Source organism: Vicugna pacos, chromosome 3 (assembly GCF_048564905.1).
Source record: "Vicugna pacos chromosome 3, VicPac4, whole genome shotgun sequence".
Lineage (NCBI taxonomy): Eukaryota > Metazoa > Chordata > Mammalia > Artiodactyla > Camelidae > Vicugna > Vicugna pacos.
Window position 1 is genome coordinate 43,194,675 of NC_132989.1, and position 16,459 is coordinate 43,211,133.

The 16,459-nt window shown below is 37.0% G+C and overlaps 1 long non-coding RNA gene across 2 annotated transcripts in view; it reads right to left on the bottom strand.

Moving 5' to 3' along the window:
• The window catches only part of LOC140695426 (uncharacterized), a 185,532-nt gene that overhangs the window by 111,581 nt on the left and 57,492 nt on the right, over nucleotides 1-16,459 (bottom strand). The window contains exon 2 of one of the 2 annotated variants that reach the window (XR_012071122.1): nucleotides 2,863-3,129. The exons of the other annotated variant lie outside the window; for it this stretch is intronic. This is a non-coding gene — a long non-coding RNA (uncharacterized lncRNA). The remainder of the gene's footprint in view (nucleotides 1-2,862; nucleotides 3,130-16,459) is intronic. 2 annotated transcript variants of the gene reach the window in all.

Below are 16,459 nucleotides of genomic sequence, written 5' to 3' on the forward strand. Positions count from 1 at the left end.
GTGAGATGATACCTAACATTACCACAAATAGCTTCACTTTGCACTGGAAGAACTCTGAAAACAGAGCACTGGAGTAAGATTTAGAAAAACAAAAAAGAAAGGCAATGTCATTAATATCTACAGACTGCATGACTGTCTGGAAAACCAAAGGGAATCAACTATAAAAGTACTAGAGAAAACAGAGTATTCAGCATTTAGCTGGATTCAAAATTAACACACAAAAATCAATAGTTTTCTCTATTTTATAAAATACAGTGAAAAAAATATTTATAATAGAAATAAAAACTACAAAACGTCCTGGGAAAACTGACCGGAAATGCATAGTCTTCATAAGAAAAAGAATATAAAATTCCAATGAGGAGACTTAAAAAATGAGTTTTACTTTGGGGTAGAAAGACACAAAAACTTAAAGGTATTGTTTTTCATCAAATTAGTCTATAAATTAATGTTATAAAAATTAATATCGCCACTGTACTTTTAAAGTTGGGTCCACAATTTGAACAAAGGAGAGTAGAAAGCATCTTAAATATTCAAATATATTAAAGGATCAGCACAGAAATAGACAACCAGAATTAATAAAACAAAACAGACCCAATTGTATGGAAATGTAGTATTGGATAAAGATGGCATTTCAAATTGGTGGAGAGAAAAATGGAAAGAAGCAGGTTGCACAATGAGCCAGCCATTTTGAAAAGGATAGAAATTTGGAAAATAATTAAACTGAATCATGCCTTATATCTTATTAGAAAATATCTGAAGAATAAAAACTTACATACAAAGCAAAAAAGTAAATTCACAAAGAAACTAAAGGAAACAATGGCAAATATCTCTTATAAACTTAGATTGCAGGAGGTATTTCCAAGCATGATGTGAAATCTAGAAGCAATGAAGTAAATGACAGACACATATGCTCACATGAAAATGTGAAACTTCTGTAATGCAAAATATACTATAAACAAAATGAAGAGAACAGAGTCGATCAGAGAAAAGTACAGACAATACAGAGAAAAGACAAAAGTTTCATATCCCTAATCTATATTAATATATGTAATGTATTACTATATAATATATGGGAAAGCAACAGAAAGTATTTTGCATCAAAATCATTTATGATGTTTCCAGTAAAACGAAAAATCAAAGAACTTACTTAGACAGACCTGTGCTCCTTAATTAACACTTTGGAAATGTCTTATAGCAAATGATCTCCTAGGAATTGTTAACTCATTAATATATGATATATTAACATTATATTAAAGTCTGTATTTTAAAAGGCAATTAACTCAATAGGGAAAAAATATATATGAACAGGCAACTCATAGAAGAAATTCTGTGGGCCAAGAAACTTGTAAAAACAATTAAATACATTTAAATTAAAACATAATTAACAAAGATTCTGGCAAAGAATCAACAGAATTAGCAAAGACCAACAACAGATCCTAGCCAGTATTGGTGAGTGTCTATACAGGTGTAGCTTAATACAACTTTATTTGGCAGAGCAATTAATCACATACCGATTGGCAAATTATGTATTGACAATCTACTAAAATTTTAAAAGTTCAGAATCTTTGATCCAATACTGCATGTACTAATTTAGAGTCAGAAAAAGAGGGAAGAGGAGTGGGGGGGTGAGAACAGGGGATATGGGGAAGAGGAATAAGAAGAAGAGAATGAAGGGGAGGAGGAAGAAGAAGGTGGGGGGAAGGAGGAGGAGAAGAAAAAGAGAGGGAGGAGGTAGGGGAGGAAGGGAAGAATCCCATAAAAAGCAAAAACTAAACTCTGGAAGAAAGTACACAAACTGTTAGTGACAGTTACTTTTGGAGGATGAGGCTGTAGGGGAATTTCAATGTATTGTTAAATATTTGTGAAGCATTTAATTCTTTTTAATAACAAGAATATACTAATTTTGAAATCAAATACTTCAAAAGTAAAATGAAATTGCAAGCAAGCTTAGAAAGACAGCATTTCTTCTAAGTTGATTTTGTTGCTAATTTTTTCCTGCCAAGAGCACATCTAGAGCCCCTACAGATACAATTTCTGATTTCCATTGCAGTTCTGACCATCCCATTGCCTCTGTTCATGCACTGTAAAAACAGAGAATGGAATGGTCTCCATCAAAGCTTTACCATTTAACACCCAACATGACACAATCTATTTCCCCAAAGTGCTCAGATTGTTGATTTTAAGAACCATTAAGCAAGAAATGCTGGAAAGCTAGCGCTGAGTTATATAAATAATGATCTGAGAGGAATGAAAACGATTGTACTTTGCCAAGTCAGCAATCTAAGAATTCTGTTGGGGAAGCAACAGAAAGTTGTTTACATCAAGATAGTTTGTGATGTTTCCAATAAAACTAAAAATCAAAGAACTTACTTGGCCAGGTTTCTCCTTAATTAATACTTTGGAAGTGCCTTATCAGCAAAAGGTCTCCTAGGAATTGTTAACCCTGCTCAGTGGAGTGAAGAGGATTTTCATCTTTTGACCTAAAATTTTGGAATCTTCCCTAGCATTGATTCAGTACCGAAAAAAATCAATTCAGTATTGACTTCTACATAATAAACAATATATTAAACAGATTTTTATATATTAATTTCTATGCCTCTACATATTTATATTCTCACAAACTAAGCAATGACAAAAATGATGAAAGGAATTTGGAAAAATATAGCTTGGTAACCAATTCTCCCAATACACAATACACAAATTATTTCAAAGACAATGAGAGTCAAATCTCCCCAAGGATTTTTTTTTCATTCCCACTGATGTGCATAGAGATGACTCAAAGAAATTGAAGTCAACACCAACCCATCTTCTGCAACTTGGAAATAGTTTAGGGGTGTGTGTATTTAATGGACAAGTGCATACCTTGGATGCTCCGTGTGTCCTCCATGAAGTAAAGAAACAGCTTGCTTCTCTATACCCTTCTCATCTTTTGGGTGACATCTCTCATAGCGTCTAGATAATTGTACTGCACAGTCATTTTAATTCAAACCTCATTTGTGTGTTTAGAGTACAGCAGTCCTTGCCTTTCGTAGTTTGTTTCTAGTCTAGTCTTCAAGTGAAGTTTGTGATCATCTTAAGAGAGATCCAAAATTAGGACACCTCTGTGAGTAAAACTCCACCATGGTTGATCTGGAAAAGAAAGAAATTCTGGTACCTGGTGTTCAAGGGTTTGAATTAGAGGCAGATCACAGCTGAATAGCAACAAAGAATATACAAAAGAGAAAAGATGGTAATTCATAAGGTGTCTTGGTCTCATTCAATTTAGAACAAAAAGGAACCTCATACTTTGATAGACTTTATTAATGGTCACTAATATTTAGGTCTTCCTCCTGGACACAGAATACTGTACCTCCAGTCACACTTGTAATTGGTCAATGCTGAAAGCGGAAGTGCTGCATGTCTCTTTCAGGTGGAAATATTCAGTTACTGGCAAGAGACCCTCTGGAGCTTCCCACCTGATGTGCTGACCAGATAAACACATAAAATAAGTGTTATGAGATGGTGCACTCTTCATCATGGGACCCTGACTGACTGTGAAAAGAGGAGACCTATTGCTGGTGTGTTTTTGAGATTTGAGGGATTCGTTACAGCTGCATAACCGAACTTGTCTTGAAAAATATATATGCTTCATCAATTACAATGGTAATAGATAAATGACCTTTTTGATGTCATCATTATGGCCAACAAAGATGAGTTTGGGACTTAGTATTATCATTTCAAATCTAGAATAAATTTCATGATATATCTGGCTATACACATAAATAAGCATATAAATAAATAGGTGGATAAAGAGAACTTTATAGATAATTTACAAAAATAATTGGGTTTTTTTCCAATTTGCCTTTTATTTCCAAATACTTTGGGATATTTTTAATGAATAATATTTTAATGACAGAAGATGGGGCTAAAAACATAAATTCATCCTTATCTAGTTAACAGCATGGGTACATGTAACAGTGGGAGTGGGAAGGAGTGGGAATGAGATATTGTTAAATAAATGATAAGTTTATAAGCCACTGATGTATCATATAACATGGGAATACATGCTTAGCCTGAGACAGTTCTATTCTGATGAGACAATTAGCTAGTATATTGGATATTTTCTATTTGCTTAGTACGATTACATTATCTCTCCTTTCATCCTGCTCCTACCTAATAGGCTCTCAGGCATTTTGGGTTCAGCCAACAGGGATGCTTAAGTAGAAAATAAAGAAAGAAGAGAATATGGTCAGAGTACCATGACCCTAACTCTTTGCTTGGAAAATCACCTCAACCTGGCTTTGTCTCTCAAAAGAAAGTCACCTGTTCTCTCAAGGAAGTGTACCCTACTCTCATTCTTCTGACTTCCATTAACATCTTCCTCCCCTTGTAGCTTCCAGCCTAGGGGTGGTAACAGCTCCACTATTTCTAGCTCCAGGTTCCTCCATTACCCTTGACATCTTACAGAACTGTACAACAGATCAGACTCAATAAAAGAAATGTTTAAGTATTGGCTCTTACAGCTATTGAGCTGAGAAAGAAGGAATTTAACATTATTATTTCCAGTGAATCACAACACTTGATTTGACTTGATTTTCTGGTTTATTCTTTTTTTATTGAAGTATAGTCAGTTTAAAATGTGCCAATTTCTGGTGTACAGTATAATGTTTTAGTCATACATACATACATATATTCCTTTTCATATTCTTTTTCACTATAGGTTACTACAAGATATTGAATATAGTTTCCTGTGGTATATAGTAGAAACATGTTGTTTATCTATTTTATATATAGTAATTAGCACCTGAAAGTTTCAAACTCCCAATTTATCCCTTTCCAGCCACTCTGGTAACCATAAATTTGTTCTCTACATCTGTGCGTCTGTTTCTCTTTTGTAAATAAATTCATTTGTATTTCTTTTTTTTTTTAGATTCCAAATATAAGTGATATCATCTCTTTCTGGCTTACTTCACTTAGAATGATGATCTCCAGGTCCATTCATGTTGCTGCAAATGGCATTAGTTTATTCTTTTTATGGCTGAGTAGTATTCCATTGTATAAATATACCACAACTTCTCTATCCAGTCATTTGTCAATGGACATTTAGGTTGTTTCCATGTCTTGGCTATTGTAAACATTGCTGCTGTGAACATTGGGGTGCATGTATTTTTTCGAATTATATTTTTCTCTAGATATATGCCCAGGAGTGGGATTGCTGGATCAAATGGTAAGATTATTTTTAGTTTTTTAAGGAACCTCCATACTGTCCTCCATAGTGGCTGCACCAAATTACACTCCCACCAACAGTGCAGGAAGGTTTCTTTGTCTCCACAGCCTTTCCAGAATTTATTATTTGCAAACTTCTTAATGATAGCCATTCTGACTATTGTGAGATGATACTTCATTGTAGTTTTGATTTGCATTTCTCTAACAATATGTGTTGTTGAAAATCTTTTCATATGCCTGCTGACCAGCCAAATGTCTTCTTTGGAGAGATGTCTATTCAGGTCTTTTGCCCACTTTTTAATTGGGTTGCTTGTTGTTGTTGTTGTTGTTGTTTTTGATATTAAGCTGTATGAGCTGTTTGTATGTTTTGGAAATTAGTCCTTTGTTGGTTGCATCGTTTGCAAATATTTTCTCCCATCCTGTAGATTGTCTTTTCATTTTATTGATGGTATCTTTTGCTGTGCAAAAGCTTTTAAGTTTAATTAGGTTCCATTTTTTAATTTTTCCTTTTATTTCTATTACTCTAGGAGCTGGTTTGAAAAAAATATTGCTGCAATTTATGTCCAAGAGTCTTCTGCTTATGTTTTACTCTAGGAGTTTTATAGTATGTGATCTAACATTTAGGTCTTTAATCCATTTTCAGTTTATTTTCGTATATGGTGCTAGAGAATGTTCTAATTTCAGTCTTTTACAGGTAGCTGTCCAGTTTTCCCAGCACCACTTATTGAAGAGACTGTCTTTTCTCCATTGCATCTTGCCTCCTTTGTCATAAATTGATTGACCATAAGTGTATGGGGCTATTTCTGGATTTTCTATCCTGTTCCATTGATCAATGTGTCTGTTTTTGTGCCAGTACTATACTGTTTTGACTACTGTAGCTTTGTAGTACAGTCTGAAGCCAGGGAGCATAATTCCCCCGTTCTTCCTTCTTAAGATTAGTTTGGCTATTTGGGGTATTTTGTGTTTCCATACAAATTTTAACATTTTTTGTACCAGTTCTATGAAAAATGTCATTTGTAATTTGATAGGGACTGCACTGAATCTGTATATTGTTTTGGGTAGTATGGCCATTTTAACAATATTGATTCTTTCAATCCCAGAACATAGTATATCTTTCTGCCTGTCTGTGTCATCTTCAGTTTCTTTCATCAGTGTCTTATAGTTTTTGGAGTACAGGTTCTTTGCCTCTGTAGGCAGGTTTATTCCTAGGTATTTTATTCTTTTTTTGATGTGATATTAAATGGGATTATTTATTTAATTTCTTTTTCTGCTATTTCATTGTTAGGACAACACTTTATTTTAAAACCAGAAGAGTAACATAATACATCGTTTATAAAAAAATCCAGTTGTTATTTTATTAGAGCTCTCCCTTCAAGTTTATACAGTAAAATAATTTTGTAAAGAATCTGAACATAAAGAGAGCAATCAACTAGGTGGGAGAACAAAACAACTTTTGCAACAGAAGCAGGTGACAAAAAAACACCGCATGTCCCTAAACACAGCAGGTAACAATAAACTAACAGTATCCACAAGATCTACATGTGTCAGTATCTGTGTGGGAGAAGACAGAGAGAAGAAATGGGGAGTCTGATGGGTCTGGAAAGTGAATAAGCAAAACAGTGCACAGGTACACCCTGGGAAGCAAGAACAGCCAATTTGAAAACAGCAGTAAAAACTGAAAAGCATTTTGCCCAACTTAATAGTGAACAATTGCAAGGCACCCACAGTAAGTCTGAAAAAGACTGAAGTACTGTGGGTCACATGAATTGTCAAAATCAAACAGCCAGAAATTCCTTTCAAGAGAGAGCCCCACAATGGAGAGAAACTTATTCAAATGAAATAAAAATACAGGAAAAATTTGGACAGCATAGAAAAATGAAAAAGAAGGCCCAGGTAAGTAGGGAAAGGGAATTAGAGCCAGGAAATCTCAAAAAGTAAGTGAATATATGGTCTGATGCTTCAAAAATATATAAAAACTGAAGTGGGAGGACTGAAAATTAAGAAAACTACCTTGAGCAACAGAACCATATCTTCTAAAATTTAGGAAAACTAGTTTCACATAAATATGAGCAACAGAAAAGTATCTAGGTCAAATTCAACACAAAGTTATAGAAGAAAAAAAGGAGAAAAAAATAATACTACCCCTCTGGACCTTGAAAACATACGAGAAAGGCATAAGCACAAAACAGGTCTAATCATGATCTCCTAGATCAAATGAAGCTAAAAGTTATTAAAACTATGTAATTTAAAAGAACAACATAAATCAGAATTATAATTCAGAGTATTAAGAGTTTATATATCTAAATGGAGCTGTCAGGCCATTTATCCTGAGCTCACGATCACCCTGGCTCTACATCCACCTGCCATCCCCACCAGAAGGAGCCTGCAGTGCACCATCAGGGGCTGAACCTGAGGGGGAAACTGAAAGCATCAGGAAGAAAAACATCACCTGTGCCAAAAAGTGCAGACAGAATATTCCCTGCGGTGAAGCCTCCTAAGAAGTCACCAGAATGACCTGTGAGGGGAGAAGCATCAGGCCACTGCTGTGCAGGGACACCGATTCCAGCCTGGTCAGTTTAGACATGCAAGGTCCAGTCCCTCTCCACCCTCTCCTCCCCATCCTCACCCTGGAAGAAGCAGAAACAACCTTGAGGATAGGGATGAGGATGTGGAAAACCCAGGAGGTGTAAGAGTTGGTCAAACTGTGTACCCCTTGCATACTATATCTTTCCCAGGTTCAAGCTGTGAAAGGGGAAGTTCTTAATTGGGTGAGAGACAGACGTTTGGATTTAGATGAGACTGCACTTCTAATGTCTAAAAATGAGACTGTCTCTAATGACTGAATATGATTAGAAAACTATGAGATCTGTCCTAGATAGTTTACTGGAGTGGAGAAGGGAGGTCAGACAGAAAGGGCTCAAGGGAAAGTAAAAATAAACAATGAAACAAAGTTGCTCCTGCTGGTGCCCTACCAATGAAATGGCTGTGTGGTAACATTTCTGGATCTGGCACAGAAGAGCTACAATCTTCAGGACTCCTGAGGAAAGAGAATTAACAGATGGTGTGGACTGACTATGTCCACACTCAGTGTGGGCCCTTTGAACTTACAACCTAATAATTCAGTAAGGATTCATACATTCTAAGTCTTATAGATGAGGAAATTGAGACTCAAAAAGTTTATGGAAATGGCCCAAGGACACAGCTGGTAATAATAATGATTATGACATTTACTGAGTAGACTGCACCAGCTCTGTGCTGAGCTTTACATGCATTTCTCATTTAATCCCAAGAATACTTTACAGGGTAGGTTCTATTTTTATGCCCAGATCAGGAAGTCAAACTCAGGTCTTCCCTGCCTCCTCCTGCTTCACCACCTTGGGCAGTCTGGCGCTCTAAGAAGCCAAACAAAAGCTTAGGACAGTATCCTTCAGTGAGGAAAAGGGCCCAAAGGCACCCTTAGAGCTAAAGAAAATGTGTTCTAGATTTAGTGCTTCTTTTTCTTTTCATGTCAAAAGCAGGTAGTTGTAACAAAATTACAGAATAGCGTAGATTCTACTTACTATCCATTTGTATCCCAAAATTACTTGATTCATACCAATAGTTGTTGGGCTGTTTTTAAAATACTCATTTTCTCTATTTAAAGCTGTCAGACACAAACTCTTGGGTTGCAGCCTGATGTAAAATTAACTACCAAGCATATTTCTACTGCCAAGAATAAAAACTCAGAACCATAAAATGTAGATGGTTTACTGTGCTACAGTTAACTTTATAGTTAGCATTATTAGTTTTCTTCCTAAGGAAGAGCACAATATTAGGATTGGGACATATTGCTCTGTGCCAGGCAGTCACAGAGAAACTTATTACCAGGAGTCATTGAAACTGTACTAGCTGGAAAGGAAGGACAGATAACTACAGTACACAAGTACACAAATTACACCAGGCAGAAGGACAATGGAGCAGAGGGACAATAATAATCCTGGTTTATTTGGGTATTACAGAATGTGGCATTTGTAAATCTTAGTTATGATGGTACTAAAATCTACAAAGACACCCTAAGTCATTACCTTAGCTTTTTTTAAATTTTTAGCTACAAGGAAGGGCTTGTATTGTACTTCTGCTCTGTTTCAGTAAGGAGTGGATTTTGTTTCATATTTTCTAGGCTTGTTTTAATTAAGAAATTCTACCACATGGAGACAAGTTAATTTCTAGAAATTAAGTTTATAACCAAATTTGTGAGACCTCTGCCCTTTGGGTAAACTTGTTTTGAGTAAACTGTAATCTTTAGCCAACATCTTTTGTTCTTGTGTTATCTCAGGATTTATTTTGAGTCCTTAGCACATAAGATACAGATAAACACTCTTGCTGTCACGGAATTGGTTTTCAAGGCAGACAATGAGAAAAAATGGAGAATTACAAAAGGGCCTATAATAGGAGCCAAAAAATTTTGTCAGATTTCTTAAACATGTCTAACTTCTTGGAGTTTGTTCATGCTATTACCTCATTTCTTTCCTTCTTGTGATGATTGGTTGTTAAACCATTAAAATAAAAAGATTCTGTGTTCTGTCTTTCTTTGGGTACAGAAAGCAAAGGAGTTCTCAAAGGACTGCATCTAAATCCTTAGCCAGAATCATGGAAAGGGGAAACAAACACACACACATGCATGCACACACGCACAAACACACACACACGAAATGTGCAGTAGCATCATTAAACAAGGAAGGATTCTGGATTCAGTAAAAAGGAAGACCTTCAGGAAAGAACACCAGCGCCTAGGAGCAGCCTGGACCAGTCTGGAGTGAGGGAGGAGAACATCGCACCACAGCACATAGTGGTGCACAATCAGAGGGACTGCCAACCCTTGTTCTGCCTTCCCTTCTGGAGACTGCAGACGGATGTGCATTTAGGTAAAGCGCCAGGCCACAGTAAGCATACCCAACCCAGCAAGGTCATGTCACATAAAAACTTTCTAACCGACTTTCTCCGTCTTGAAGGAGACATGGCCAAATCACTTCTCCCTAATAGGAGTGTTGGCAGAGAGTGTTGCAACATTCATTCTTTTCTGGTATTGTGGGCCTATCAAGCCAAACTGAAAAGCATCTTTAAACTAAAGAGCTAAAGTAATTATTCACAACATGGGGTGCTGAACAGTCACACAATCAAAAGTCATGGGATACCAGAACTGAAAAGTGGATAGGAGAAATGACAAATGACTGCATCCTCTTATGGAGACGTTCCCTCTAAAGGGGACTTTTAAAATAGCCCTCCCAAGAGCAAGACTTCAAGGAGAAGGGGGAAAAAAAGATTTGTGTACTTTGCACATATTTGGATATTCATATTTGGAACGTCTTTTGGAAACCTCAACAAAATGGCCGCAGAAACCTGAATAAACACTGGCAATTTTTAAAGTAATGACTGCTCCCTTCCAAACCAATCTCGGAAGCAACAAAGAATACAGTACTGCAAGGAATAATTCAGCAGTCCATAAAAACAATTCTACTTTATTAAAGTGAGTGATACTCATGTATTACAAGAAACAAGGAAACATTCTCTGTTTCTGAAGCATTTATGGTTCATGTGTTAGTATTTAAACTAACCTGGATTATTCCCTCTTTAAGTAACAGTGTTATCTAAATTTAGGTCTCTTTTTTCCTTTGTTACATTTTTCTTATGTCACATGGTCAACATTAATGGTGCAGCACAGAAACACACATGCTGGTAATTATATTTTCCTTACTATGCATTTCTTTTCTGTTGTGGATTAATTCTTATGATCTTTTTCATGAAAGCCAAGCAAATCAGATTTATGTTCATGGAACTGTAACAAGAATCTGGGAAATGTTTGTAATTGATCCCACATGTTCTGTTTGCTTAGATTCATAAAGCTGGAAGAGAATTTCAAGAGATCATGTGGGGATTTTAGAAATTGAATTTTACATGATCTGATATCATTTACTAATTTTCCAGAAGGACAAATTTCTGAGCAAATGGATAATCTCTCGTAGGCCCCTAGAGTTCTCACTTGTAAGACTGAATCCACATTTGTATAAGAGAATACACCCTTTACAGATAAAGGGAATTCTGATGTCACCCTTGTGAAGATACCAGAAGGCAAGTGGCAGACACCACAGAACATCTTAAACAGTTCTGGTATCAAGAGAGACAGATGACACCAGAATTCCAACCAATTAAAAGCATAAAAGCATCTATGAAGCATGTATAAGTAGTCATTATTGTTTCCTAAATGTACTAGTGATGCAACATGCAATATAAAATAAAGTATGTTGAATGTCTACTTTCCCCATGTTGAGTCTACAAGGGATAATCCTGCTCAGTTATTCTTTGATCAGGAAATTGTTTTATTATCTGGTCTCCCAAGTATTCCTTGCCTTGAGGAAACTGAAAAAGTTCAGTCATTTCAGCCAACCCCATGCTGCTCAGGTGTTTGCATTTAAATAATCCAACTAGGTGGTTGCTCATCTAATTTTTAAACCCCTTCAGAAATAGGAATCTCATAACCTTCTCATTACACCAAAATGCTTCCTGCATATAAATTTGCTCTTTGGGTTACTACCAAATTCTTTATAATGAGTAGACCTTATCGTAGCAGCAGACAGATTTTGTAAGTTGGTAAAGAACTGATACCATATGGTAGGGAGCAAAGAGATAGCTGGAGAAAATAAAGAGGAATATTAAGACTAGCTCATGAGCACATGGTGCCTGGCAGTGGTTCTCAAACTGGGGCCTGCAACAGAATCACCTGGAGGACTCACTGAACAGAGTGCAGGACCCAGAGCTTCTAATTCAGTAAGTCTGGTATAATGTAATACCTGAGTTACTGCATTTCTAATAATTTCCCAGTGAGGCTGAAGCTTCTGGTCCAGGGACCACATTTTAAGAACCACTGACCTACAGCGTTTGCTCCTGAACAAAGCCCTAGCTTCCTGAGATACAGGAATGTATACAGGGTAAAGACAGAAAAATCTCAAGGGAAAAAAAGTTTGCTTTCATTTCTCCTAGAAACATTTTTCACATACCGTAAGGATTAGATCTGCAACCATTTGTCTCCCTAATGATGGAGCTAACTGCTCTGATCCAAAAAGACCCCAAATGGTTACTGCCTAGCCTGAAGTGTTACCTCCCAAGATATTTACATTTCAGGGAGGAATAAGCTCCAGAACTTTGAGACATCTCTTGGTGGTAAAAGCCAAGACACACAGGACATTCTGGCTCTTGGAGAGATTTTATTTATAAACTAAAGGGTTGAAGTAAGGATTCAGGCTCATTACGTTTCCAAGGAAACACTTTCAGGAAGAGACGGGATTAGCTGTCTCACTCCCCGTTATAAGTAAAGAAAAATCATTTTCCTTGTCTCTTGCCTATGGAATGTCCAGCCACTCAAGTAGGACATCTGCCCTGACTTTTATCACATCACTCCAGAGGTGAGTTCTGGGGCAAAAGGGACTGAAGTGCTTAAGAAATCTCTTTCATCTATGATTGTTTGTATATGCATTCAAGATTAAATTAATAAAAATTAGTAATAAAAACTTAGCATCCCAACCCTAAATCAGCTCTACTCTGATTGGGATACCCAGCATCTTCTGATAAAGGTTGAGACTATACCCAATTGATTCTGTAAAAGGAATATTACAAATTTTATCCAAATGATTTCTACCTGGTGGAAAAAATAACCCCATATGTTATAGTTTATTGCCTTTTAGGCCATTAACCAGTTTCCAATCTAACTTAGCGATCTCATTCTAAGACACTCTTACTGAATTTCCTATAAATGCCCAGCTTCTCAAAGTGCTCTTGTAATCAACCTTCCAAAGTTCCTTTATTAGCTGATGAGTTGAGTGAAATTGCTGATGGTTATTTATGTTTGTATGAGTCATTCTTTTAACTTTGAACATTACACTTACAGACGGGTCCAACAGCCATCATTCCAACAAAGCCTGTAGCAATCAGACTTGCCCTGGTCTGTGCTGCTATTGCATCTCTACTACCTACTCATGGAAGTACTCCCTCTTCTCTTGACAAGCAAGGACTCAGTTTATTTGGGCAGGCGCCATCATCCCTCATCTAATATCCATGTGCACTCTACCCTGCTTGAAATGGGGAAAAGTTAACCCTTACATCTGCTCTTTGGACAAAGTTCTTCATAGAAATTCTAGGTAGCACAATTCCAGGCACCCTCGGACAGTCATGTAAAGCCCCATTTAAATGATGCCCTCTGCAACTGTGCAATGTGGTGGCTCAGGATCAACCCCACTGGTTCTTGTCTTGGGAGGAAAACATTATGACATTATTTATATTTTATCCATACTCTATGAGCCTGTAGTTGTAGAACAACCCACTCACACAGAGGAAAAAGAACCTACTCTAGGTTCACATCTGGAATTATATATTTAATGAAGAAGGAGGAATCCATATGCTGCTTAAATGTGTTTAATGAGCCTCTGACTCTTACATTTTTCTTGCTCTTATGTAGGAAGTCATTCCTTCTCTGTATAAGTAAATACATTTAACCACTTCTTAACTCTTAAGCAGTAAGGAAGAACAGCCGGCCATAAAGGCAAGGCAGGCTCAGTTGTTTCCACTTGCTCCTTTCCAGAGCATTTTTGCCTCAGAAGCCAATTCTGGTTGTTCCACCCAACTGTTTACCTGGTTCGTAGTATAACAGACCTTGTTAGGAGAGAGTTTTCTTAATTGTTGTTGTATGTGACACCACTGATAATCAACAACTCTCAGAAATGTATCATTGTACCACAAAACTCTGTTGAGAATATCATTCATTACGTCACAAGACGCCACCCTGTTAAGACTTCAGGAAAGAGCTGCCTGACCTCAGCCTCAGTGATGTCTCTGTACCTTAGAGCCACAAACATGTTTGTATCTTGAGTACAACTGATCCCATATGCCTCTTTGCTGAACGGCTTCTAGACTATCAGACACAAACATAAGAACCTTCTTAAATCTCTGTGGTTGGTTTTTTATTATTATTGGCATTTCTTCCTCCATTTTAATATCCATGCCTTTGTGTTGCTCTTTTCTCTTTCCTTTAAAATTGTATCATTTTGCTTTCTTTTGTTTTCATTCCTCTCTCTCTCTCTCTCCCCAACTGTCATACAATCATACATTCACATAGATACCTGGAAATTTAAGATCTTTGTGGAACAGGCAGGCAGTAGAAGAAACTGTGGATTCTCTAAGTCCAGATTGAGTACTCTAGCCATCTGCTTGCGTACGCCCTCATGACTTCACAAGTTATTCATCTGTAATCCCCCACCTTGTATTTTTCAATCTTTCTTCCCTACTTTTATTAAGGGCACTAATAAGCTCATCCAGTATTTAGTAAATTTTCCCCCAAAAAATGCAGTTCTTGATATTAGGTAGCTTCTTCAATGTTGTCAAGAAACTGGGACATACTGGTTAAGGGGAATCATTTGTGTGGAGGAAGTGGTTTTTGAATAAGTAGGCAGTAATTTGTATATTCATGTCTCTGTGCAGCATAAGTAAAATTTATTACTGCAGAATATGTTTCTGATTGTGTTTTAAACTTTCACTGACCACCAGCAGCATATGAAGTACAGAAACAACAGCATTAGACCTAATTAAGCCCAGTGGGCACGCTGCCTAAAATGGTCATTTTCTTGCCTCTGTCTAATATAATTCTGTTTATTTGGTTTACCCTGTCAATTTAGGTTTTATTTGTCATCTCTTATTCATCATTATTTTTTAAAGACCTACATCTATCACTAAAAATTCCAAGCAACACTAGTCATGTGAAGAAAAGAAAAATCTAATTTGTAGAAAATATCTGAGTCCCAACTTTGTTATAAATTCTGAGATTTATTTCTTTAATAATGTGTCAAGACAATCTGAATAATAGTTAGTCTTTTTACAGGTTTTAATGTTGTAAATTCTAGACGTTAAACTTTTTGCTTTAATTCTTGTTATTTCCAGGAATTCAAGGAATATGGAAATTATTCCCTCAAGTACACCATATTAATGCATTATAATTTTTTATGTAACGTGATTACTTATATAAGATAAGAACAAGGACAGGGTGAAAATTACCCTCTCCTCCAAAAGAGGCTGTGGTACTGAGTTTTTTTATACTTTATGAGTGCTACCTAAATATTTGTTGACTGTGAAAAGAAGACACACCTTCCTGGGTCCACTTCCATCACTCAGTCTCTCCACTGGCCTCAGGATGCTTACACTGTGCTGTTACAGCTCTCACTGTCCCTGACCCATTTTCCCTTTCAGCTTTCTGTGCTCTTTGGCTCATATGTAGACAACATAAGTGCTCTTTGGCTCACTGACATCAAACCTGGGGAAAGGTGGGGAAGCTGCAATCCCTCTTCCTTTATTTAAATTGCATTAAAACCTCACAAGGAAGGCATATAGAAAGAAATCATATGGCTCAAATGGATAGTTGTAAATGCTCCTACACCAGGGCAATACAAAATGTGAAATATAACTCATCTCCCCACCCCAACCTGATGATATTTCAAACTCTTCCAAGTTCTAGCACTAGATTGAGAATTCACTTTTTGCTGGCTATTTCTAAAAATTCCAGATAAGTTACAGCCAGTGGACATGCTTTCTTTCTTGAGAATCAAAAAAAAAAAAAAGTGACAGAAATCTAAGACCCTCCGCCCCTGGAGATAGCTGAGTCACTCCAAAGCATCAGAAAATTTTCTATTCTGGCAAAATTTCCACTCTCCCCTGCTTGCCTCATTTTTATGGCAGTTAGAAACTCACTGAAGAGCTTCTTACTACTCTTGAAGACCACATACATTTCCCTAGCCTGCAAAGCCCCACTGAAATGGCACCGAAGGAGGAAAACACAGCAACTATGCCTTGTATTAGTTCCCTGAAGCTGCTATGACAAACTACTGCAAACTGGGTGACGTAAAAGAAATTGATGCACTTACAATTTTAGAGGGTAGTGATCTGAAGTCAGTATCACTGGGAGATTCAGGTGTCCTCAGGGCCACTGGAGGCTCTAGAGAAAGGCTGCACCTGCCTCCACAACTTCTGGCAGCCGCCTACATTCCCTGGCCTATGGCTGCATCATCCTCACCTCTACCTCCATGGCCACGTTTCCTTCTCCTCTTCTGTCTGTAACAAACCCCCCTCTGCCTCCCTCTAATGAGGATACTTGTGACTGCGTGGAGGGCCCACCTGGGTATCCAGGATACTCTCCTATTTCAAAATCTTTCACTTAACTACATCTGCAAAGTCTGCC